The sequence below is a fragment of the Maylandia zebra genome, linkage group LG18, assembly GCF_041146795.1.
Source record: "Maylandia zebra isolate NMK-2024a linkage group LG18, Mzebra_GT3a, whole genome shotgun sequence".
Taxonomy (NCBI): domain Eukaryota; kingdom Metazoa; phylum Chordata; class Actinopteri; order Cichliformes; family Cichlidae; genus Maylandia; species Maylandia zebra.
Window position 1 is genome coordinate 1,880,710 of NC_135184.1, and position 25,102 is coordinate 1,905,811.

Consider the following 25,102-nt stretch of genomic DNA (forward strand, 5'->3'; position numbering starts at 1 on the left):
TTCCAACAACGCCCTGACATATCTGAGAAACTTCCAAAATGATTATTTGGCATCCTGAGAGCAGCTCAGTATTTATGTCTGCTCGTTTGTTAATAAGACCTGAAATTTACGGTCGTTTTGTGATTGATTTCAGTGTCTGTGTGATCGTTTTGTGCATCTGTCCATCCAGTTATTGGTTGTTGTGCACATCTTCACGGCCCTCTAGCACAGTCGTCTTCTGAACTATAAACAGTGACGATGATAAAATTGGAGCAAACGTTGCATCAGCTCTGATGAGGGAACAAAAGCCGTCCAAACAGACACAAAGCAGTCGCTGAGTTTTCTGCAAACATCTCCTGAAAGTCTCTGCGTGTATCTGATCTGGAGATGCTAATTGGATACCAGCCTGTCTGAACACTCGTGTTTCCAGCTTGGTCAGAAATGATGTTCAGAGTTCACAGGAGCAGCAACGATGAGGTCACATAACAACACTTTGTGCTTTTGGAGCACTTGGACATGGAGGGTTATCATCCAGCATCTTTTGGATCATTGTTGTTTGGTTTCACTTTTGAACTGTTTAGTTTAAACTAAAATCACTGTTTTGATCTCACTGCGTCATCACTTCCACATTTTACTTAGTTTTCTTAGAGGTGTTTGGTCCGGGATAATAAAAGGTTTCGTCTCTCTTACATTAACACTGACGTTGAAAAATGATGCGCTGGGGGACAGACGGCTGAGATTGTTTTGTGTTTGTGATCCAGGACTGTGGCCCAGCAGGCCTGTTTGCTGCCATATAACCGTTTAAATTGAGCTAAGGTAAGATATGTTTATAATTTTATATTATATTTAATATGTTCGTTTAAAACTCAGTGTAAGGTTTCTTTACTGCAGCAGAGGGAAAGATCCACACAAAGATTTCTTTCTTTAAACAAAGCAAAGTCTGTCTTTGACTCAGTAAAACCAGCAGCTGTTAGTTCGTGTTTCTAAATCAAACTAAATATTTAAAAAACATTTAAAATAAATAAATATTCATTTCTCTGGAACCTTATTTAATGCGACTTTTAGACGTTCTTATCAGTTAGAAATAATCTCCAGCAGAACTGTAGAGCTGATTATAACAGCAGATTAACAAACTCCACGATCACTGGACAAAAGACATCATTTCATTTTGACTGCATCACTTTTATTCCTTGTATTGCTCCTGCAAATAATAATAAAAAGCTTATAACATGTACTGAAGATAAAAAGTTGCGCTTCTTATGGATCAGTGTCCTTGTAGCAGTGAAAGTTAACACCTGCACCTGGTTAACCTCTCTCTCTGCAGCGCCCCCTGGTGTGGATACTTCAGTTTGCAGGCTGATCATTAACCAAATTAAAGTCTGTATCATATGAAAACATCAGAAATGAGAAGTTTATAAATGTTGTTCTGTAGTGGGTAGAAGTGATTTCCGGCTCTGGTTGCATTTTTGTTCTGACTCGCTGAGATTAAAGTTCAGTTTAAAGAATAAAGAAGCTGAAACAGTGAAGAAGGTCAGAGAAAATGAAACTGCAGACAGTGGAGGAAACAGGCTGCAGGTGTGTTTCCCTCCTTTGTTGATGCTGATTTGCGCCTGTCCATCATTTCTGAGCTGCTCCATGTTAAACTGACGTAACGTTGTTTGTGTTGATTTTTACACAGCAGATGTTCCTGTCAGCGAGGCGATGATACGATCTGCAGGAGTTCATTTCATTTCCATAAATTTTCACTTTTTTTTGAAGATCTGTTTCCCGTCTGCCTCCACTCAAACCAGGTTCCTGTCTTTGATTTCTATAATATGACTTATCCTCAGCGCCCATGACTTTGGGTCAGCTTATTGTTAATAACGTTAGAGAGCAGAGGAACCATGAATCATATCCTCTGGACTACACTGTTACTGTACAGTCTTCTTCATCATCATCACATTTTTCTTTCAAGCAGCAGCAGAAGCCGATGAATCACCTGTGATGACCTGATGTTTACAACACTGAGCAACTAAGTCCACTTCTGATATCTCAAAGTCGTCACCCAGAGCATCACTTCTGCACAGTTTGTTTCAGGATCCTCCACAAATACGACCATAACATTACTGATGTGTATAAAAACACACATCTGTTTGCTTCCATAATCATTTTTCAGTGATTAAAGTCCATGTCCAGGGATCCAAAGCAAACGTCTGAGCTCAGGTGGCTGCTGAGAACCTCGTTACAGGAACGTGTCACTTTCCCAGGCATCCAGAAACCAGGGCGAGCCTCAGACATGAAACAAACTCTTATCTGATTCATCAAATGACGAAAAATCAACCTCCAGCCAGTCTGATGATTAAGTAGATGTAATTTTTTATAGTGCAAAGTTTGTTGATTTTGAATGTTTCTTTCAGATTTTGAAAAATACAGGAAAAGTCCGAACATGTGGAGGTGCAGCACTGTGATGTGAAGCCACATAATCTTGTTTTAAGTTTTTTTTTTTTCATCATTGTTTTTATTGCAGATTTTCCTTTAACACGACAGTGTCTCGACAGTAGACACAGAACAACAAAACATTACAAACACAAAACGTACACAACAGCTCTTAAATAAGGCATAATACAAGATACAAAATATAACATACAAGAGGTGGTGAGTCAGTCTTACAGCGCCCGGGTGGTGATCACGTGTGTAGTAGTCCTTTGAATAAGATAGCGGAAAGGTCCGGTCCAATATAGTCCAAAAAGGGGTGCCACATCCCGTAGAACTGACCCACACTGTGGTGTATAACGTGTGTGAGGTATTCCAGAGGAATCAGTTCAAAAACTATTTTGCGCCAGCCACAGACAGTGGGAGTCCTATCGTTGATCCATTGTAAGAGGATATTTTTCCTGGCTGCAAATGTTAGAGTGTTATACAATCTTTTGTTGGCCGCCGCTTTTAGGCGGTCACTTGGAAGACCTAGAATCAGGGACAAAGGGTCCATCTCTATATCAACGTGGAAGATTTTCCCCAGTTCACCTGTAATGTCAGCCCAGTATTCTTGAAGCTTATAACAGGATCTTGTTTTAAGTTAAACGATCTAATGGTGAGAAACCACGACAGCAGATAATGAGACATTTTTAAAGAATCTTTGCTTAAAAAGATTCTCATCCGGGTCGGGGATGAGTTCCTGCCCCAAGTGGAGGAGTTCAAGTATCTCGGGGTCTTGTTCGCGAGTGATGGGGGAAGGGAGCCGGAGATTGACAGACGGATTGGGGCTGCAGCTGCAGTAATGCGGACGCTGCACCGGTCCGTCGTGGTGAAGAGGGAGCTGAGTGTAAAAGCGAAGCTCTCAATTTACCGGTCGATCTACGTCCCTACCCTCACCTATGGCCACGAGCTGTGGGTAGTGACCGAAAGAACGAGATCGCGGATACAAGCGGCAGAAATGAGCTTCCTCCGAAGGGTGGCTGGCCTCTCCCTTAGAGATAGGGTGAGGAGTTCGGCCATCCGGGAGGGGCTCAGAGTAGAGCAGCTGCTGCTCCACATCGAAAGGAGCCAGCTGAGGTGGTTCGGGCATCTGACAAGGATGCCCCCTGGGCGCCTCCTGGGAGAGGTGTTCCAGGCATGTCCCACCGGGAGGAGGCCCCGGGGCAGACCCAGGACACGCTGGAGAGATTATATCTCTCGGCTGGCCTGGGAACGCCTTGGTATTCCCCCGGATAAGCTGGAGGAGGTGGCTGGGGAGAGGGAGGTCTGGGCCTCTTTGCTTAGGCTGCTGCGACCCGGCCTCGGATAAAGCGGATGAAGATGGATGGATGGATGCTTAAAAATATGTTTGTCATTCATAGTATGAACTTGATTTAAACCGTTTCTGGTCGAGTTTCCTTGATATATTATGAATATGTGTAGATGAGATAGAGTCAAGATGTCTGTGAGTGTCTGTGATGTTTTGATTTGCAAATCGTTTAGTGTCAGGAAATGTATACATGAGGGATCAAAGAGAGGTGTGAAGTGGATTAGAAAGAAACAGCACAGCATCATCAGAGTAATCAATGGAATATTTTCCACTCTGGGAAGATGATCAATAAGCTTGTGAAATGTTCCACTGCAGCCTTACAGCGATCATGTGACGGGTTATTAGGATGAGTTCCTGATGACTTCAAACACAGAGAAACAAAAGCAAAGCCATTTTTATCAAACACAAATGACAACAAATGAAAATACTGTTGTAAAAAACTCAGAGAAATGTACAAAAATACTGATTTTGACTTACGACAGGACCGACATGGGTAAATCGGGAGCTGTAGTTCATGTTCCACTTCAAACTGGTTTTGGACTGACTTTGTATGGAAATGAGCAGCTGCACACTTAATAAAATGCTCCCTCCAGCAACTACACATCTCTCTGAACGCTGTGTGAATGTTTAGGATGGATGTAGAGGGGAAAATATCCTCATCTCCTCTGTGAAGGACATGAAGCCTTTTCCTCCTGCATGTTTGCAGGAATGTTCTCAGTTCGACACCACGACTGAAACACATACGAGCCTTCAGACCTTCAGCGGCGGCGGCTCAGATGCTTCGTGTAAAACATGTGGCGAGCAGGATTTATCCTCCCATCTGCACCACACACAGCCGTGTGTGAACTGTAATGTGATTACTGCACATGTCATGTCAGTTTTCATCCCGATCTGGACAACATGCTCATAATTAATCTTGGCATAAATCGGGACTTTGGCAGCCTGAGCCTGGCACACACACACACACACACACACACACACACACACACACACACACACACACACAGGGTTTCAGCACCTCTGAGGACGACACGTTGACTTACATTCATCTCCTGGAGATTTCAACACCAAAGTTTAAACTGAAATATTTTATATGACATTTTTACATCATGGATACATTTTGTTCTCAAATGAAAGTGAAGTGCTAACACCATGAGTAATACCAATACGCACACAGCATGCAGCTCAGACACTCCTGATAATCACTGATGCCGCCAGTCTGGCTCCCACTTACATCATCACGCCATCGCCTTTACTCATAACATAAAAACATGTTGTTACATGACATGGTTACATATTTTCACAACAAATAATCCTAATAGAAGAAACTTTGCACGAGGTGATGAATCAATAAAAAGCCTGAATTAGAATTAAGAAGAACCCCATCAGTGACTCAGGGCTACAGAATGAGTCAAACACAGCCCGTCTGATATTTGACAGCAGATTTAAGCCACAGATGAACTTTGATGATGAGGAAATGCTGTGAAGATTTGTTGGAGTTTAATGGTTAAATCAACAAATAACTGTTGGTAAAAACATAAACAAACCAAGAATGAAATGTGATTGGAAGCAGCAGCAGGACAGCGTTGGCTCCTCGACATCGAGCTGGATGCTTCAGAGATGATGTGGTTGGTGAGGAGCGCCTGTTTCACTGCTGCTGTGCAAATGTCTTTAAATATTCAAAGACTGGAGAGAAGAAATGCCCGGGACTATGCTTTGCTTCTTATCATTGAAATATATTAAAGTGGGCATGAAATACATATACGGGTAAACTTTTACCAGCCTGCTCTCAAAACTGTCACAGATTTCGCTGTTTGTGAAGCTGGATTTCAAAAAGTCTTTAAAATCAGTTGTGAGAACATGTGCAGCACCATCTTGTGCCAGTACTTGTTAGCTGAGCTGAAATTTTAAACACTGATTTTTTGAAGTCTTCATTACTTCTCAGATCACTGGTTTATTGTCAGCTTCTTTTCTAATGTTTAAACTTTACTTTGTGACAAAGCTGCCAAAACTTTGAAACAGTTTTTATTTGATTCAACTGGCTGTGGAGCACAGGTGTGTACAACGATGTCATGGTGTAGTTATATCACGTGCTTCCCTGTCACATGATTCTCCCGTAAGTGTTTCTGTTATGTCCATGTTGGAGCGTGCTGCCCTCTTGTGGCAGTATGTTAGCGGTCTCTGAAAACTAGCCTACTAGCGGTTATACGAGATCAGAACGACGCCGCCTTAAAATGAAATTGAAAAAAAATTGTAAGCGAAAACAAAAAAATTACAGTTTGAATTAATCGTTTTTCACTATCAATTTTTTTTTCACTTTCAATACAAGATTTTTCAGTAAATTTTTTTTCAGTTTCATTTCAAGGCGGCATCATTCTGATCCCATACCGTTACGGCTCTGCACTACGTTTAATTTGTGGGCGTGGCCACTGTCCCCTTAGCAAAGACTGGAGCTGAGAAAAAGAGCGGAGGAGCAGTTTTTGAATTTTCTACACATGCGCACTGTGGATAATTCCCTGAGGTTGGAACGGTAGCTGCGTAGACAGACCACGTGACTTTCGCGCATTGCATGCCGGGTCCTAGTGGCAAAACAATTAAAGCAATGCATCAAACGCGCTTCCACTTAATGAGATCGGTTATAATTCTTACACGCATGCGCAGAAACGCGAGGCTGCTGCTGAGTTTGGGCTGATTATAGTTTATAATTTTAATGAATTATGATACAGAGGAGTCCGCGGGACACAGCTTCATCACGTCATCACTGCAGGTAATGAGCATCACAGTTATCGTAGTTTGTTTCTGTGGTGTGTAGCAGGTGCAGCGGGTTTGCAGAGGGCTTTTCAGCAGGTTTACTTGCAGTTTTCAGTTCAGCTTTGCTAGTTTCACTCTCTTCATCACTTTATCACGTCCCAGTGTCAGGAAACAAACGCACCCCTCGCTGTGACTGTGACCTCAGGGTTGACCAAAACTGACCAGCTCTACATAGTTTGGATTTTCATTGAGCTCACTGTAATAACACTACAAGTACATTTACTCAAGTACTGCAGAGTGAAAGTAACTTTTATTGACTCGGCCTGAGGAATAAATTCAGTTTGTGCTGCACTACATTTACTTTAGTTACATGAGAATGTGTAAATATTGAACCCGAGGCTGTAAATCAGAGCACACAACAGTGCGTTTACAAGGAGAATGACCTGCAACGTGTTCAGCAGCAACATACAAAAAGTTAAAAGTACATTAATGCAGGACTTTTATCTGTACTGGAGTATTTTCTATATTGTGGTATTACTGCATTTACTACCTGAATGTCTCCTCCTGCTGTTCGTTGTCATTATTCATTTTTATTATTAAGTTATTTGTTTTGAAAGTAAATTTCTGAACAGCATATTTGATCTTGAACAGAAGCGAAACAAAACGTGTCACAGTCCAAAAACTGATGGAGTCACATGTCTGTGCATTTGGTTCAGTGTGACTGGAGATCAGTGGAATAGTTTGCAGTAAAAGTCACAGTAATCAAAGTATTTTTACTTAAAGCTCGTTGTGTGTATTTTGACATCAGACGTTCTCACCGTGGGAACGTCGGACGTACGGCTCACCTGTGAGGAGCTGTGGTGGATTTTTGTCGAGGAAAGTCTCACGTTGGCTGGATGTCGAGCAGAGCACCAGGTCAGTGTGAACACACACACACACACACACACACACACACACACACACACACACACACACACACACACACACACTGTTGTACCATTGTGGTTCAGATGAATCAACACATTCTAAACCAACACTGGCCCGTTATACGAATGATTTGATTTTGTGTGTGCGTGTGTGTGTCGTGGGTATGGAGTGTGTGTTGTTAAACAAGCCCTGCCTGTGTCAGCTGATCGCTGTGTCAGCGTGTTGGAGCATCAACAACGACGCTTTTGTCACCGCTGACGACACGAACAGCCGCCTAGAATCACCATGCTCGCTCGCTCTCTGTCTCTCTCTCGCCGGGGCTGCAGATTCGCTGAGAGCATCGTCCGTTAATCCCATTGTCACCTGAACGCCACAAACCTCTGTCACACCGCGGGGCGTGGGGGTCAGGCAGCTGTGTGGCGATGGCGGCGTTTTGTTTGTCGGTCATTATCTGCTCGTGCAGGAAGAAGAGGATCAGTTTCTGCTTTGAGTGTTTGAAACAACAACACGTTCACAACTTTACAAACTGTTTGGAGACAGAAGTATAAACATGTTTGATTTCACTTTTAAAAGAAACCAGATTTGATTCTAAAGATCTAAACTTGAGTCTAATTTTACAAGTTTGAATCCTCGTTTCCATCTTTCATCAGTTTAGTTCTGTTTCCATCATTGAACCTGATTCATTAGATTTTATTTCTGTGCCGTGAATTTCATCTCATTCAGCTGATTTCTGCGAATCCAGCACGTAAACATTTAAACCTGTTTCAGAGGCAGAAGTCTTTTTACCTCGGACATCCTCAGTGAACTTCCTTTGGTCTGGGACCAGTCTGAATCCAGGTCTGGGAAACTGGGTGATATCGCAGGAAATTCCTGCACCAAATAACAGCAATTTAATAAAGTTCAGGCCTGCAGGCCGGAGGAGACGTGGAGGCTCCGAGCTCCCTCTGCTGCTCCAGGAAGGCTCACAAACACAAACAGACTTCAGAGATGTGAAGGAGAAGAAAAAACAAACACCTTAAAATAAACTTCAGTCCCAGCGACGGTGACGTCACCAGCCTTAATCCTCAGACTACACCGATGTTGTTACGCTGAAGCGTCGGGCAGTTTCAGGACGCTCGGCTCAGAAGATGTTTGTGAAGAGTGAGAGAAGAACACAGACTGCAGAGACACGAGGAACGAAACCATCTGATGGACCTGCAGGTGAGTCTCAGACCGTACGGATCATCTGTGGAGGGCACGTTAAAAATATGAATTTAAAACAGAAGGTCGGGACCAAAAACCACCAAACCCCAGGAACAGGACCCAGATCAGCACCATGACTCACAGCTCACACCAACCAGCACTGAGCTGACATCAGGTCATCAGGTCAACTTCCACAAACTCGAGCTGTTCCTGGATGTTTTTAAATGTGACGGCTTCAAGGACAAAAAGCTGCTCAGCGTTTAAAACCTTTGATTTTTCACAGGTTTGCAGGAACAAACGATTTAAATATATCTTTAAAATTTCAGTTTAAAAAATATCTTCCAACTGTGATTCTTCAAATCCTCCAAACTGTCTCCAGACAGCAGGATACATGATTAATATTAACTGTACTGCAGCATCGAGCTCTGCTCTCAGCGATTTACTCAAAAGCGTCTCGTTCACCTGATTTTCTGCCACATTAATCAAACGCTGTCAGTTCACATTTTTGCCTCATTGATCCATCAGTATCGTATCACCCTCATCAGCTAAAGTGGGAGAAAACCTGCGAGGTGTCACGAAACTGTGACCTTAATGAAAGGGGACGGGTCAGCAGCAGGTATAAACTCCCGGTGGTTGTTTGAGGACACAACCACCAAGGTTCAAGGTTCAAGGTTCTTTATTTGTCACATGCATAGTTATACAAGTATAACACACAGTGAAATGTAGCCTGACACGCTCCTCGACATGTGCAAAAATTGGGGGGGGGGGGGGGGGGGGTGTAGAGGAAGAACATTATATATATATATATACATATACATATAGTATATACACCAGGGGGAGCCACACAGTCAGGCTGCAAGTCTGCTGGTGATCGATCAACTTTATTTGGATGAATGAAACGAGCAGATGTAGCAGCAGGAGAGGAGCTGGACACAGGATGACGGTATGAAGATATTATTTTATTGTGAATGAAAAAGGTGTTTTCAATGAAACGAGTTGTGTTGTTTAACAAAGTAAACAGCTGTGATTAATTTGACCTTGAAACATTGGTTATAAATAATGAATGTGTTGTTATTTCAAGCTCAGCCATATACAGTTAATGCAATGAGTCAGTGTTAGCTTGCGTTTAGGAGCTCTGTTATTTCTGCCCTTGCACTAAGCAAAAATGTATTTTATTGAAATATTTTGACCTCTGACCTCGTCCTTTGTGCAGCTGAGTGATCCGAATCAGACTTTTTACCTACTTTGACCTCTGAATGGAGGTCAAAGTCTTTACCTGTTCGTTCAGACATGAGCAGCATGTGTTGTTTGATGGTTGGATGTCTTACATTTACATTTCTCTGTAACTTAAATCCATTAGATAATGTACTGTCTCTGATTACAATGTATAGAGTGATGGAAGTTATTATAATAACCAGGAGGTAATTAGCTAGGTTGGTTAGATTCCTACAGGTCTTAATTAATTCACATAATTAAAGTAAGTTTTACATTTTTAGGTTACATTTTTTTATAAACTGAGCTGAAACATCACAATCTGAAGATCCAGAGTTTTACTAACTTTTAATGAACACTTCTGCTATAATTCTGGTTTCAGAATAACATGAAAAAGCCTGAAAGAGGCAGAAAGACCTTCAGTCAGCATCTGGGACGCCTGAAGACGTCCTGACCTCCTGTCGCTTCGTATGAGGACGTGTACAACGTGCCCGTTACGCTGACTGATGGAAACACAGCCACCGACTGTTATGGTTTTATAAAACCTTTATGATACTTACTGCTTTTTTTTTTTTTTAACCTGGTTTCATGCTTAATTCTTATATTTATGTTGTATGGGGAAAAACATCCATACGGCTTTAGAGACAAACACAGACTGATGATTTTCCAGGGCTCTTTCTGTTTGAGCTGCTGGCTTTGGAGTGTTTCTGTGCATCACCTGCAGGGATCTATGATATTATCAGATATATCATCAGGTGAGTCTTTGTGGTTGGAGAGTAGTAGCATCCTGCGTCCTTGTACTCTACAGCTACAGTTCTATCGATGAGGTCAGGTAACTCACAGACCAACAGAGGATTTGTATTCAAGAGCACCCTCTGCTGGTCCAAAAGCAAAACTACAGCAAAAAAAACGTAAAATATTTGCTGTCTTTCAAGTGTTTTTTTTTATACGGTGATTTTTGTGGATTCGTGGGTGTCTGCTTTCATGGACATCACATCAGATGATATCCTTAGGAAGTCTAAGGTACTGTTACACTCATTTAAAAGATCAGTGATGTGAAGAAATGACAAAAAAGAATGGGGGGAAAAAAGCAGACAAGTCGGCACGACTCACATTTTAATAATATTTAAATTAAAAGAGACAGGCCGCAGTCAACATCAAGAGACAGAATACAACAAAACCTGGGAGTAAGTCAACAACGACAAATGTTGACCAAGGTGCTGACAATTAAGATGATCAAAAGAAACAAAAACATAGGGAGACATGGTCAAAGGAGCTTGCAAAGAAAAGCGTCTGGACTTCTTTAAGTTACTTGAAGACGTTTCACCTCTCATCCGAGAAGCTTCTTCAGTTCTAAGGTCAAATGGTGGAGAGTCCCAGATATAAACCTAGTGGGAGTTTCCCCCCCACAGAGGGACAAAAGGACCCCTGATGATCCTCTAATCGCCTGAGCCAAGGTGTTAAACTGGGTGTGGGTCACAATCAGCCAGAGTTTCGGGTGAGTTCATTGTGAAACCTGGCCCCGCCCTATCATGTGATTTCCTGAGGTCAGATGGCCCAGGATGTGAGTGGGCGTTAAGGCGTCTGGGAAGGGATCTCAAAACTGGATTATAGATGGCAGAGAGTTGGTGTCGTAAGCCCCGCCTCTGTTCAAAGATGGTCGCTCACAGTGGACATAGATGCTTCTTTCACTCCTCTTTCAAACCATCTGTCCTCTCTGTCCAAAATGTGAACATTGGCATCCTTGAAAGAGTGACCTTTGACCTTAAGATGCAGAATACAAACTCATTCTGATTTAAAAGTCATGGAGTAAAAGTGTGTTTTCAGACAGGTTTTAAAAGTGTCCAGTGTTGGGGAGGTCCTGATGTGAACGGGCAGTTTGTTCCACAGTTTAGGAGCAGTTACAGCAAAGGCCCGATCTCCTCTGTGCTTTAATCTGGACCTCAGGACAGCCTGGAGCATTTGATCCACAGACCTCAGTGATCTTGTAGGAGTGTACAATTTAAAAGATCCGAAAGGTATGAGGGTGCGAACCCGTGCAACGCCTTAAAAACAAATAATAAAATCTTAAAATTAATTCTAAAGCTAATTGGCAGCCAGTGTAATGATGCCAGTGTGGGAGATGTGTTCTCTCGCTTGCATGTGCCAGTTAGTAACCGTGCTGCAGCGTTTTGGACCAGCTGCAGGTGGCTAACTGATGACACTAACACCAGAGTAAAGACTATTACAGTAGTCGAGGCGAAGATGAAATGAAGACGTGGATAGCTCTCTCAAAGTCTCTAAAACAGAGAAATGGCTTCACTTTAACAAGTAGCTAAAGATGAAAGAACCTGGTCTTGATTACAGCATTAATCTGTTTATCAAACGTTAGATTAGAGTCAAAAATCACTCGTAGGTTCCTCGCGAAAGTTTTTTTTTTTTTTTAAATAAATTTCTAAGGGGCCAAAGTCGCAGTGGTCACAGGGACCAAACACAATCACCTCTGTTTTCTGTTCATTTAGGTTAAGAAAGTTTAATGCCATACATGCCTTAACATCCTCCAAACAATCTAGCAAATCCTTCAGAAAATAGTCAGAGTGGATCGCGGCGGAGGAACAGTGATACAGTCTCTAAGCGCATCTGTAACCGGAAGGTCGCCGGTTCGATCCCCGGGCTCTGTCCTGGTCATTGTGTTGTGTCCTTGGGCAACCTACCGCCTACTGGTGTTGGCCAGAGGGGCCGATGGCACGATCTATCAGTCTGCCCCAGGGCTACAACTGTAGCTGCCTCCACCAGTGTGTGAGAGTGAATGAATAGTGGAATTATAATCAATCAAAGCTTTATTCGCCACATGCAGGTTGCCCTGCAGTGGAATGGGACCCCCCCCGACCTTACAGACACAATTTTACAGTGTTTATTTACTTTAACTTACTTTAAATAAATAATTTTAAGTGGGCCGGGTCCTCCGAAAGCCAGGCTGGAAGTGAGCGACTGTGATGATCTCGCCTTCAGAATTACGTCACGAGCTGTCTCGGTGGAGTGAAACTCGGCCGTCTGCTCCTCGCTATCTAAAATATAACCGGACGCTGGCGTAGATTCTCGACCGTCTCACACTTCTGTTTAATCAGTTTTGTGTTTGACGTTTATTCAGCTGTGTGAAAACCCCGGAGGAACCCACCCGATGATTTATAAAGCTTTATTTAATCTAAGCTAATCTAATAACTTTAATCTCAGCCAAACCAATTTACTCATGAACAAGTAAAACACTGGAAAAGCCAAACAAGAACATTTTAAGTTATCAAAGTGACTTATATATCATGTTTAACCCGAGTAGCGAAAGACTGCGGGGGGTTGAAAACGATGTGCCGGGAGTTTGCTGTTCTCGCTGGCTCAGATATTTAAAGTTTACACAGCTACATTCTCGCCTGAAAATATGTTAAAAGTTTATTTTGTGACCAGAAAGAGTAATAAGAGTAATATTAAAACTAAATAGCTGCCGCCATTTTTGGAAACTGGAATTGAGACGCCATGAATTCTGCGATATGGTTTTTCATTTTTGGGAGAATGGAGGCTCCGGGAGATTTTCGGGAGGGGCATTGAAATTCGGGATTCTCCCAGAAAAATCGTGAGGGCTGGCATGTATGTCTGTGAGAGTGTGAAAAGGGCGCCGGTTTAACTCAGGCGACCACATGCCATACGGCTGAGAGCGGCCGGCCCGGGTTCAAGTCCAACCTGTGGCCCTTTGCCGCATGTCTGCCCCCCTCTCTCTCTGCCCCCGCTTTCCTATCATCTCGTCACTGTGTCTATCAAATAAAGCTGAAAAAGGCCAAAAATATTTTAAAAAAGAGTGTAAAAGGTCTTCAATGAGACAGTTTCTTCACATCGAACAACAACCCTCCCACCTCTGTTTCTACCACAACAATGACGTTCACAGTTAGAGGCAAAAACAGACGATAACACTTTAGGATAATGCAATTTATTTATTGGTTATTAATTCTCATTGCAGTCAAATTTATAAATGATCATTGACAGTTAAGAAAGAACAATTGGAGTGAAAGTCTTAAAATGAAAATAATTTAACTTGAACATTAAATGATCAGATTTCATACAATCGTAAAATCCTGATCCACGCTCAAGTTGATTTTGTTCAGATGAACAAATTACAATCATGATTAATGTGAGGCACAGAGGTGCAGCATGATTTAGTTAAATAAGTCTCCAATCAGTCAGTTTGTCTTATCTTCTGAACAATAATTAGGTAAAAAGAAAACAACTTAAGGATTTGTGATCTTTTATGTAAATTAATATGATCAACAGCTCTGCTAATACCAGTACTACTGCTTCATTTAGTCATTTATGTCCATGCAGTAAATATTTACGAGTGCATGAGAATTACTTGGCGTTATTCTTGTTGTTCTTAATCATGTGAACAATTAGACTTGCTCACATTTGATTTTTTGTTTCTGTTTTTCTGACCAATCACAGTATTGCACATGTTTGTGGTATTTTAGCTCCCATCCCCTGCAGGTGCCGCACTCGTTTCTCCCAGCCTGGGTTGGCCTCTGATTTCTCTTCCTCGATCAGCATGTCGATGTATTCTGAGGTGGACAGAGGATCTGGCTTCAGTGCTATCTGTTTAAGCGTGTCCTCACACTTGCACGACATTTTCGCCAATTCCGTCACATCAGGCAGTTTATCAGAAAATACACTTTCCAGTTTTTTAACCAGCGCCTCAGCAGTCATCTTATCATCGGTGACACCGATGCTTTCTTTCAGCTCTCTGACTGATTGTTTCCGTGTATCCTCTTTATACTCCCATTTTTTCTTCTCGCTGACATGCTCTTCCCACGAACATTTGCTTGGGCACACAGTGCAGCATCCATTTGAATCCATTGCAGCACAGCAATTTTCAGCTGCATCCTTTTTCACAGGACAGGGATAATGACATGTAAACTTACACTTCTTACAGTTGGTACTGAAATTACCAGCATCCTCCTGCTTAGGGTTCATGACTGTAACTTCAAACTCGGCGTTCTCATTTTTGTTGATCTGGGCCTCAAACTCTCTTAGTTTTTTAGTCGTCTCGTTTAGCTCCCGAAGCCCGACTGACCGCAGTCTGCTTAATTTCCACCAAGCTTGTCCTACTATTTCATGCTGCCTTCTTTGATTGAGGACCTCGTTGGTCTGTTTCAAGCTTTTTGCTTGTGTGACTTTTACAGAATCAAAAAAACTCTTCATGTTGTTTGTGCTCATTTCCCAAAACATCTGACCAAAGTTTTCCTCTTCTTCATCTTCGTCAACAGTGTCGTCATTCTGAGATGATCTGTTGTGTGCAAACAAGGCTGAATTATTAAATTTGAAGTGAACAGGCAGCCCATCATCAGCTGTAGGTAATGGGACACCTGAAGCTTTTACTGCGTCTAGAACTGGAGGTCGCTGACCGTCTACAGATGTCACCAGGACCCTGATGTTTTCTGCCACATCTTTGCCAAAGATTGAGAGCACTGAATCAAACACATATTTCTGTGTTGTGGATCTCACTTGAGCAGCCTGAGCTACAAAACACACAGCATCGATTTCACTGACACCATGTGAGGAAGAGAAGAGATTACGTAGCTGCTCTGTGATCTCTCTGTCTCTTTCTATGCCTCTTGTATCTCCAAAGCCTGGAGTGTCAATAATGGTCAGAGAGAACGGGATTTTGAATCTATCCTGGTGGTTGATTTTGTAAACAGTGACTTCAGAGGTCTGACTGTGAGCTTGTGATGTTGACTGATCCTCATTAATGAATTTAAACCTGAAACTGTCCTCCCACTCGACACCAACAATGTAGTTGATCATCCCATCGATCAGAGTGGACTTTCCTGATCCTGTCGCTCCAAGAAGCATTATTGTACGATTCTGCCTCGTGCTTTCTTCTCCAAAGTTAAACTTCCTGCATCCATCTATGTTCATGTGTTCTTCTGTCAGAGGCAGTTTGTAAACTGAGGGGGAATCAGATTTGATCTTTTTACTTTTAATCCTGAGAAGTTCTGCGAGGCGTTTAAATGTTGTGCAGACTTTAACAGTGATGCTTTCTTTGCTTCTTCCAGCTGAACCACAATCACATCTGACCCTGACTGCATATTCTGTATCTGTCTGGAGACCTGAAAGGATCACCTTTTCACCTGCTGACTCTGTTTGGTTCCACTGCAGAGCTTCCTCATTATCATCTGTTTTTGAATACTCCACCATGTAACCCAATATCTGCACATCCTCTCCGAGCTCAGCAGGTTTCTCCCAGCTCACTGATATCTCAGTTAAATTTGGTTCAAGTCGAGGTTTTCCAGGAGGGCTGCAGGGTAAGGTTTTAATGGCATCACTGATTACATTAGCTGGTCCGACACCTGCTGAGATCACTGCTCTGCATCTGAACACATACTCTGTGTTTGGCTTCAGATCTCTCACTGTGACTTCTTCAGCCTTTGCTTCTGTCTTCTGCTGCCATCCATCCTCTCCACTGACACAGTACTCAACAGAGTAGGAGGTGATGTTCTCTGCTCCAAATCTGGGTGGAGAAATCTTCAGTGTCACACTGTTGTGGTTTATGTCAGCTGCAGTCACAGTTTCAGGCTTTGAAGGAGGCTCAAAGTTCTCACTGACAGTAAATCCACCTTCATAAAGGTGGATGCTGGAACCTTCCTGGGTCTCATTAGTTAACCCCACTGTCAGGAACCTAATTGACGAGGTACAACACAAATGCTACGGCAAGGAGGAGTCAGGACGCCAGGTCAGGGGGGAGATATCATCACCCCCACCCGAGATTGGGTACATAGCCCCAAGTGCGATAGGAGAAGGATCGTTGAGTGCGAGAGGAACTGACCTGAAAAATAGGATCATGGCCAAGCTTGAAACCTGGATCCCCCGTAGCCGGTTACCAAGATTACGTGAAATACCCTCAGAAGGTCTGCTAGATGATGTTAATGCAGCACTACGGACAATACCTACAACCACGGTTACCGACACTAACAAGCTGATCTACAATACGGCAGCAGTGATCAGTGAGATGCTTGGCTACAAGTTGAACAGCCACAAGGGGCAGTACCCTCCATGGAGAAGGAGGCTAGAGGGCAAGATCAAAGTAGCACGGAGGGAGGTTAGCCAACTAACGGAGTTGCAGAAAGGTGCGACAAATAAGGTGCCTAAGAAATACAGCAAGCTGTCCATACCTGAGGCCTTGGAAACTGCCAAGCAAAGACTCACAGCCTTGGCCAGCCGCTTGAGGAGGTACACCAGAGAGATAGAAGGCAGGAGAATAAACCAGCTGTTCTCCACAGAACCAGCAAAGGTGTACTCTCAGTGGCAAGGGAACAATAAGAGAACAGCACCACCAAGGCTGGAGACGGAGCAATACTGGAAGAGCATATGGGAGAAGGATGCAACCCATAACGGCAATGCTCAGTGGCTAGAGGATCTGAGGGCTGACCACAGCGACCTCCCTGAACAGGGTCCAGTAACCATCACAGTGGCAGATATCCAAGAAAGGGTCTCCAGTATGAAGAGTTGGACAGCACCAGGGCCCGACATGGTTCACGCCTACTGGCTGAAGAAGCTGACTGCACTCCACGAGCGTCTGGCAGCACAAATGAACCAGCTGCTAGTTAACGAGAGACACCCGGAATGGCTAACTGAAGGCCGGACGGTCCTGATCCCCAAGGACCCCAAGAAGGGACCGGTCCCCTCCAACTACCGACCAATAACCTGCCTCAGTACTACATGGAAGCTCCTGTCAGGCATCATATCGGCTAAGATGAACAGGCACATGGGTCAATACATGAGCGGGACACAGAAAGGAATTGGCAAGAATACCAGAGGCGCAAAACACCAGCTACTGGTAGACAGAACAATCAGCCGAGACTGCAAGACCAGACTGACCAACCTGTGCACTGCCTGGATTGATTACAAGAAGGCCTATGACTCAATGCCCCACAGCTGGATACTGGAATGCCTAGAACTGTACAAGATCAATGGGACCCTAAGAGCCTTCATCAGGAACTCAATGGGGATGTGGCGTACAACACTAGAGGCCAACTCCAAGCCCATAGCACAAGTCACCATCAAGTGCGGGATCTACCAAGGAGATGCTCTGTCCCCACTGCTGTTCTGCATAGGCCTGAACCCCCTCAGTGAGATCATTAACAAGACTGGCTACGGATACCGACTACAGAACGGAGCAGTTGTCAGCCACCTCCTGTACATGGATGACATCAAGCTGTATGCCAAGAGTGAACGAGACATCGATTCACTGATCCACACTACCAGGCTATACAGCAATGACATTGGAATGTCGTTCGGACTGGAGAAGTGTAGTCGGATGGTAACAAAGAGAGGGAAGGTAGTCAGAACTGAGGGGATTGAACTACCAGAAGGCAACATTGCAGACATAGAGGACAGTTACAAGTACTTGGGGATCCCACAGGCGAATGGGAACCATGAAGAGGCCGCTAGAAAAGCTGCAACCACCAAGTACCTGCAGAGGGTCAGGCAAGTCCTGAGGAGTCAGCTGAATGGTAAGAACAAGATCCGGGCCATCAACACGTACGCCCTGCCCGTGATCAGGTACCCTGCTGGGGTAATAGGCTGGCCAAAGGAGGAGATAGAAGCCACTGACATAAAGACAAGAAAGCTCCTTACCATGCATGGAGGGTTTCACCCCAAATCCAGCACCCTGAGGCTGTACGCTAAGCGGAAGGAAGGGGGCCGGGGACTGGTGAGTGTCAGCACCACAGTCCAGGATGAGACAACGAACATCCAAGAATACATTGGGAAGATGGCCCCAACTGACCGAGTGCTCAGTGAATACCTCAGGCAGCAGAAACCCAAGAAAGAGGGAGACGAGGAAGCATCATGGAAGGACAGGCCCCTGCACGGTATGTACCACCGGCAGATAGAGGAGGTGGCTGATATCCAGAAATCCTACCAGTGGCTGGACAAAGCTGGACTGAAAGACAGCACAGAGGCACTAATCATGGCAGCACAAGAACAAGCTCTGAGCACAAGATCCATAGAGGCTGGGGTCTATCACACCAGGCAAGACCCCAGGTGCAGGCTGTGTAAAGATGCCCCAGAGACAATCCAGCACATAACAGCAGGGTGCAAGATGCTAGCAGGCAAGGCATACATGGAACGCCATAACCAAGTGGCCGGCATAGTGTACAGGAACATCTGTGCCGAGTATAACCTGGAAGTCCCGAGGTCAAAATGGGAGATGCCCCCAAGGGTGGTGGAGAATGACCGAGCTAAGATCCTGTGGGACTTCCAGATACAGACGGACAAAATGGTGGTGGCTAACCAACCGGACATAGTGGTGGTAGACAAACAGAAGAAGATGGCCGTAGTGATCGATGTAGCGGTTCCGAATGACAGCAATATCAGGAAGAAGGAACACGAGAAGCTGGAGAAATACCAAGGGCTCAGAGAAGAGCTCGAGAGGATGTGGAGGGTGAAGGTAACGGTGGTCCCCGTGGTAATCGGAGCACTAGGTGCGGTGACTCCCAAGCTAGGCGAGTGGCTCCAGCAGATCCCAGGAACAACATCGGAGATCTCTGTCCAGAAGAGCGCAGTCCTGGGAACAGCTAAGATACTGCGCAGGACCCTCAAGCTCCCAGGCCTCTGGTAGAGGACCTGAGCTTGAAGGATAAACCGCCCGCAGGGGCGTGCTGGGTGTTTATATATATATATATATGTGTGTGTGTGTGTATATATATATATGTATGTATATATGTGTATGTGTGTGTGTATATATATATATATATATATATATATATATATATATATATACTAGGGGTGCAACGATACACAAAATTCACGGTTCGGTTTGGTTCGATACTTTGGTGTCACGGTTCGATATTTTTTCGATACAAAAAAAATGTTCATGCCTTTTTAATTTGTCATTTATTAAAATTATAAATATATATTTTAACTCAAAAGTACAGTTTTTAAATTTAACCCTAACCCTTGTGCGTGTTTTTTATTTTGACAGCAAATGCGCACCGGCGGACCACTTATGTGCAGCCCTGGTTATTTAGCTCGTCATATTGCAGCCACAGAAATTCTTTTGTCCATGAAACCATAAAGCTGCACTTTCTTTTTGCCTTATAGTCTGATTTGTCATAACTTCTCCGTTTTGTGGTAAGCTTTTCTTTGGCTGTCACTTCTTTACCCTGACCTGTCTTATTTGGCTCAGCAGAACTAAAATATATATCTGTCTGTGAAGGTTCTCAGTCATCCAGGTCATCGTAGTCAAATATATATCCTGCTGCTTTTACACACGCACTCACATAAGCTCAGCGATTCTCTGCGCGATCAACCTCTCACATGTTTAAGCTGCGGGAGATTTCACTTGTCATGTTTGCATAGTAAGCTAACAATTAATAAGACGATGTCAGAGGAATTGGTGCACAAATTATCATCACTCACAGATCAGTGCTGTCGCTCTCTATACACAGTTCGCACGATTGCAAAGTGAAAGCAAAAAAACAAGCGCAAATTCAAACGCGACTTCAATATGTCACATATTGACAGTGGCTCACCGATGCCAATGACATAATTACCCAGCTACATTTCTGAAAGAATGCAAAAGCATTGACATATATTTTTCCTACAATAGCCCGACGGGCAGGGAAGAGATAGATTTCGGTAGCCCGACTGAAAAAAATCGCTAGCTCCAGGACGTCGGGCTAGCGATATTGCGAGCCCTGTATCTGATTGAGGAATCACTCATCTTTGGAAAAGAGAGTTTACTACAGAGAAATGTCTCTTTCCAAAATAAAAGCTATACTATCCGCTTCTTCTGGGCTATATTCTCAGCAGCATAAGGAGAATCATGTGCTAACAGCTGTCTAAATGACTCGGCTAAAGTTAGTAGCATGCTTGTTGTTTTTGTCTATGCACTAGGATGATGTCGGAGTAAATGTGCAGTCATATTCGTTGTGTTCCCACTAGTGCTTTCAGGTTAATCTCGTTGAAATGACCTTAACGCCACAACACGGCAAATCTCCGTTAACGAGCTACCGCCGATCGCCCTGTGCATGGGGCTAGACGGCCAACACGTTAACGAGCTAACTGCGCTAACACACTAGCTCCCACCCATGTAATTGAGCATTGCATGGCACATCCAACATACTGTTTTACTTTAGTCCATGACTCGCTTACCTTCAGGGTCATACGTCACATGAAAACCAAAATAATTCCAAACGCCAGATCTGAATGAGAGTGGGGGAGGTCCATGTGTCTCGCTAGCTTGCCCTGCGCTCTTCCTTCTGTCTATGCTGTCTGTGTGGAGCGCTCAGTGGATCTGCGCTCGACAGTGCAGCCTAGGCGGAGTAGTCGAACGCAGATTAACTGAGCGCTCCACACAGACAGCATCGTCAGAAGGAAAGTTGATAAAATAAATTACAAATGTTGTATTGTTCGATACATATGCGTACCAAACCGAAAGCACTGTATCGAACGGTTCAATATCGATACGAATATCGTTGCACCCCTAATATATACATATATATACACATACATGTGTATATATATATATACATGTGTAAATATATATACATGTGTGTGTGTGTGTGTATATATATATATATATATATATATATATATATATATATATATATATATATATATATATATATATATACATGTGTGTGTGTATATATACATGTATATAGACCCTGACCCTAACCGTAACCCTTTAATAAACAGTAAGCAGAATTGATATTGTCCTTGCAACATTGGAATTTCATAAATGCACGAATGGCTTGGCGCGCAAAAGAATAACGTCACAACAATGTGATTGGTCACTTGCAATGTTGAACCTGGAACAACATTTTCATGATGGTCTGGGACCAACACCAACACGAGGATATCAGATCATCCCACAGAGAGACAGACAACTATTCACACCCATTGGCAATTTAGAATAATCAGTTCACCTAACCTCATGGATTCAAATTGAGGACCTTCTTGCTGTAAGCTAACAGTGCTAACCACTGTGCTACCTAAATCGATTACAAAAGCAAAAGAATTTAAAATAGCTTCAAATACTGAAACTTCAGATGTGACAGGTTAAATCTGGTGAAAGGTGAAATCTTACCAGGGACAAGTTTATCGCTTCGGCAGTCATACAGCATCCCCAGGCCAAAAGGCCGGCCAAGTGCTGCCATCTTCATTGTATCACCAGATTTAGAGTCCATGTCCTCAGTCGTGCTGAAACAGCTTCATAAAATTGCCACCTGAGAGTAAGAACAAAGGTTGTGAGGTCAAACATCTGTGAAAATCGTGATATTCATCAGGCTTGGTTTTATATTTAGTCCACACTATGGGACAGATTTGCTAATTGTCTGCAGCAACAAATGTTGTTGTTGTTTTTTAAAAGCTACTGTTTAATAAAGAGGCTCATTCTCACTGACAGGCGTAGACACGGGTATTTTATCAGCTTTATGATATTTGTATTTGTTGGACTTTCCATTTCCAGTATTTAGATGAATCAAACATTTTTAGTATGGTCTTTAGTATGCTCACAGTTTAATGCAAATTATGCTTAATTCTTATTTTGTATGATCTGTGTGAGCCCTGCGACAGACTGGCGACCTGTCCAGGTTCTAGCCCATCTCTCGCTTTATGGCAGCTGGGGTCAACTCCAGCGCCCCCAGCAACCCTGAATTGGATAAGCGAAAGAAAATAGAAGGATGGATGGTACCTGTGTGAGTATGTGAAAGTTAAGTAGAAGCACTGAATGAATGTGTGTGTGAAGTAGAAAGAAACTGCTTGGACTGAGTAGAAACAATACTGAAAGTATTCTATTTGCTGGGAGAAGTTTATTTTTGTTTATTTTTGCTCTGTAGTATCAGTCAGTGTCTGTTACGAAACAAATAGAAATTTGTGTGAAAATGCAGCCATTAAAGAGACAGACATGTCTCTTTAAGAATGTTTGAATATGATCCAGAGCTATCCTGTCTGTTTGGTTTTTTTTTACCAGCTGATCTGCTGTGAATTTGGTCTTTACTGAAACTGTCGTTTAGGTTCCCAGAAGGACTTTTCACTCCCATCTGTGCATTGTTGTCATTGTGACCTCAGAATAATTTGACCTGCCTTTTTATCTTCTTGTGATTTGGATTGATTCCTTTAATTTACTATGTTTTGATGATGATGCTGTTGGGGATAAGGGATGTTTCTGATCGGACGGTTCCCCTGCTTTCTGTATTGATACAAACTGTATAAAAATACCATCTACTGAGTATAAAGAGAACTGCCCACAAGCCTGACTAAGATAAAACTTGGTCAGTCTGAACTATTAATCAGCTTATAGATTTTAGAAAATATCAGCAAAATATCAACAAACAAACACAACATGTTTGTTTTAGGGTGTCAAATAACTCATTGCTTGGTCAGATGTGAGTCAGATGTTCTCACTGCTGCTAGTTTAATCAGTCCAAAACAAAGTTACTGCAAACTATGATATAAATAACAAATATAAATAATAATAACTAGAGTTCTGAAGCAACAGTCCAAAACTCAAAACCTTGGACCAAAGACCCAGGACCGTGACAATTGTAATAAAAAGAAAATGATGAATCTAAAACTCTGAAACATGACATTTAGATTCAGTGTGACTTTTAGATTTTGTTGCACTTTCTTAATTGTTAAGTAATAGGAAACAGTCCCTGCTGTAACTGCACCTGTTACTTTAAGTTATTTAAATTTTCTCCACCACAGTAATAAAGACAAAAACATAAAGTGAAGCAGCGTCGGTGTACTTACAGTAGACAGATGTGTGATCCTCTGAGGTCTCTGCTCTTCGTTCTCTTTTATATTCACTGTGAGGACAAAAAACCTTCACTGCAAGAAGAAAAAGCAGAAGAGCTTCAGGCTCGTTTCTCAGATTCATGTGTGACCTGTGAAAATACGTGTTCAGTGTGCAGGCAGGAAACCCACAGTACGAGCCTGCAGTCATGCTCACAGCTCTCTGAGGCTCTGCTTACATGACAGCAGGTGGATAAAAACTCTTCCCCTCTATGAGCTGAAAAAGAAGAGAAGTCATTTAAGTGACTTTGAACATGAAACTGTATCATCAAAAGATTCATATTTAAGGCTCCATGCAAAGAAGAAGCCACATGTTCAATTCAATTCAATTCAATATTATTTATATAGCGCCAAATCGCAACATAAGTCGCCTCAAGGCGCTTCATAGATACAGAGAAAAAAACCCAACAATCATATGACCCCCTATGAGCAAGCACTTTGGCAACAGTGGGAAGGAAAAACTCCCTTTTAACAGGAAGAAACCTCCGGCAGAACCAGGCTCAGGGAGGGGCGGGGCCATCTGCTGCGACCGGTTGGGGTGAGAGAAGGAAGACAGGATAAAGACATGCTGTGGAAGAGAGACAGAGATTAATAACAGATATGATTCAATGCAGAGACGTCTGTTAATACATAGTGAGTGAGAAAGGTGACTGGAAAGGAAAATCTCAATGCATCATGGGAATCCCCCGGCAGTCTATGTCTATTGCAGCATAACTAAAGGAGGATTCAGGGTCACCTGGTCCAGCCCTAACTATATGCTTTAGCAAAAAGGAAAGTTTGAAGCCTAATCTTAAAAGTAGAGATAGTGTCTGTCTCCTGAATCCGAACTGGAAGCTGGTTCCACAGAAGAGGGGCCTGAAAACTGAAGGCTCTCCCTCCCATTCTACTTTCAAATACTCTAGGAACAACAAGTAGGCCTGCAGAGCGAGAGCGAAGTGCTCTAATAGGGTGATATGGTACTACAAGGTCATTGAGATAAGATGGGGCCTGATTATTTAAGACCTTGTATGTGAGGAGCAGGATTTTGAATTCAATTCTGGATTTAACAGGAAGCCAAAACAGGAGAAATATGCTCTCTCTTTCTAGTCCCTGTCAGGACTCTTGCTGCAGCATTTTGGATTAGCTGAAGGCTTTTCAGTGAGTTTTTTGGACATCCTGATAATAATGAATTACAGTCGTCCAGCCTGGAAGTAATAAATGCATGAACTAGTTTTTCAGCGTCACTCTGAGACAGGATATTTCTAATTTTAGAGATGTTGCACAAATGGAAGAAAGCAGTCTTACATATTTGTTTAATATGTGCATTGAAGGACATGTCCTGGTCAGAAATGACTCCAAGGTTCCTCACAGTGTTACTGGAGGCCAAGGTAATGCCATCCAGGGTAAGAATCTGGTTAGATACCATATTTCTAAGCTTTTCAGGGCCGAGTACAATAACCTCAGTTTGATCTGAATTAAGAAGCAGAAAGT

The 25,102-nt window shown here is 43.0% G+C and overlaps 1 long non-coding RNA gene across 1 annotated transcript; it reads left to right on the forward strand.

The window, feature by feature from the left end:
• The first annotated feature begins 6,345 nt into the window (after positions 1 to 6,345).
• On the forward strand, positions 6,346 to 10,376 carry LOC143413524 (uncharacterized). The gene is made up of 3 exons (XR_013094123.1): positions 6,346 to 6,509; positions 7,302 to 7,408; positions 10,197 to 10,376. It is a non-coding gene; the product is annotated as an uncharacterized LOC143413524 (long non-coding RNA).
• Positions 10,377 to 25,102: the final 14,726 nt, after the last annotated feature.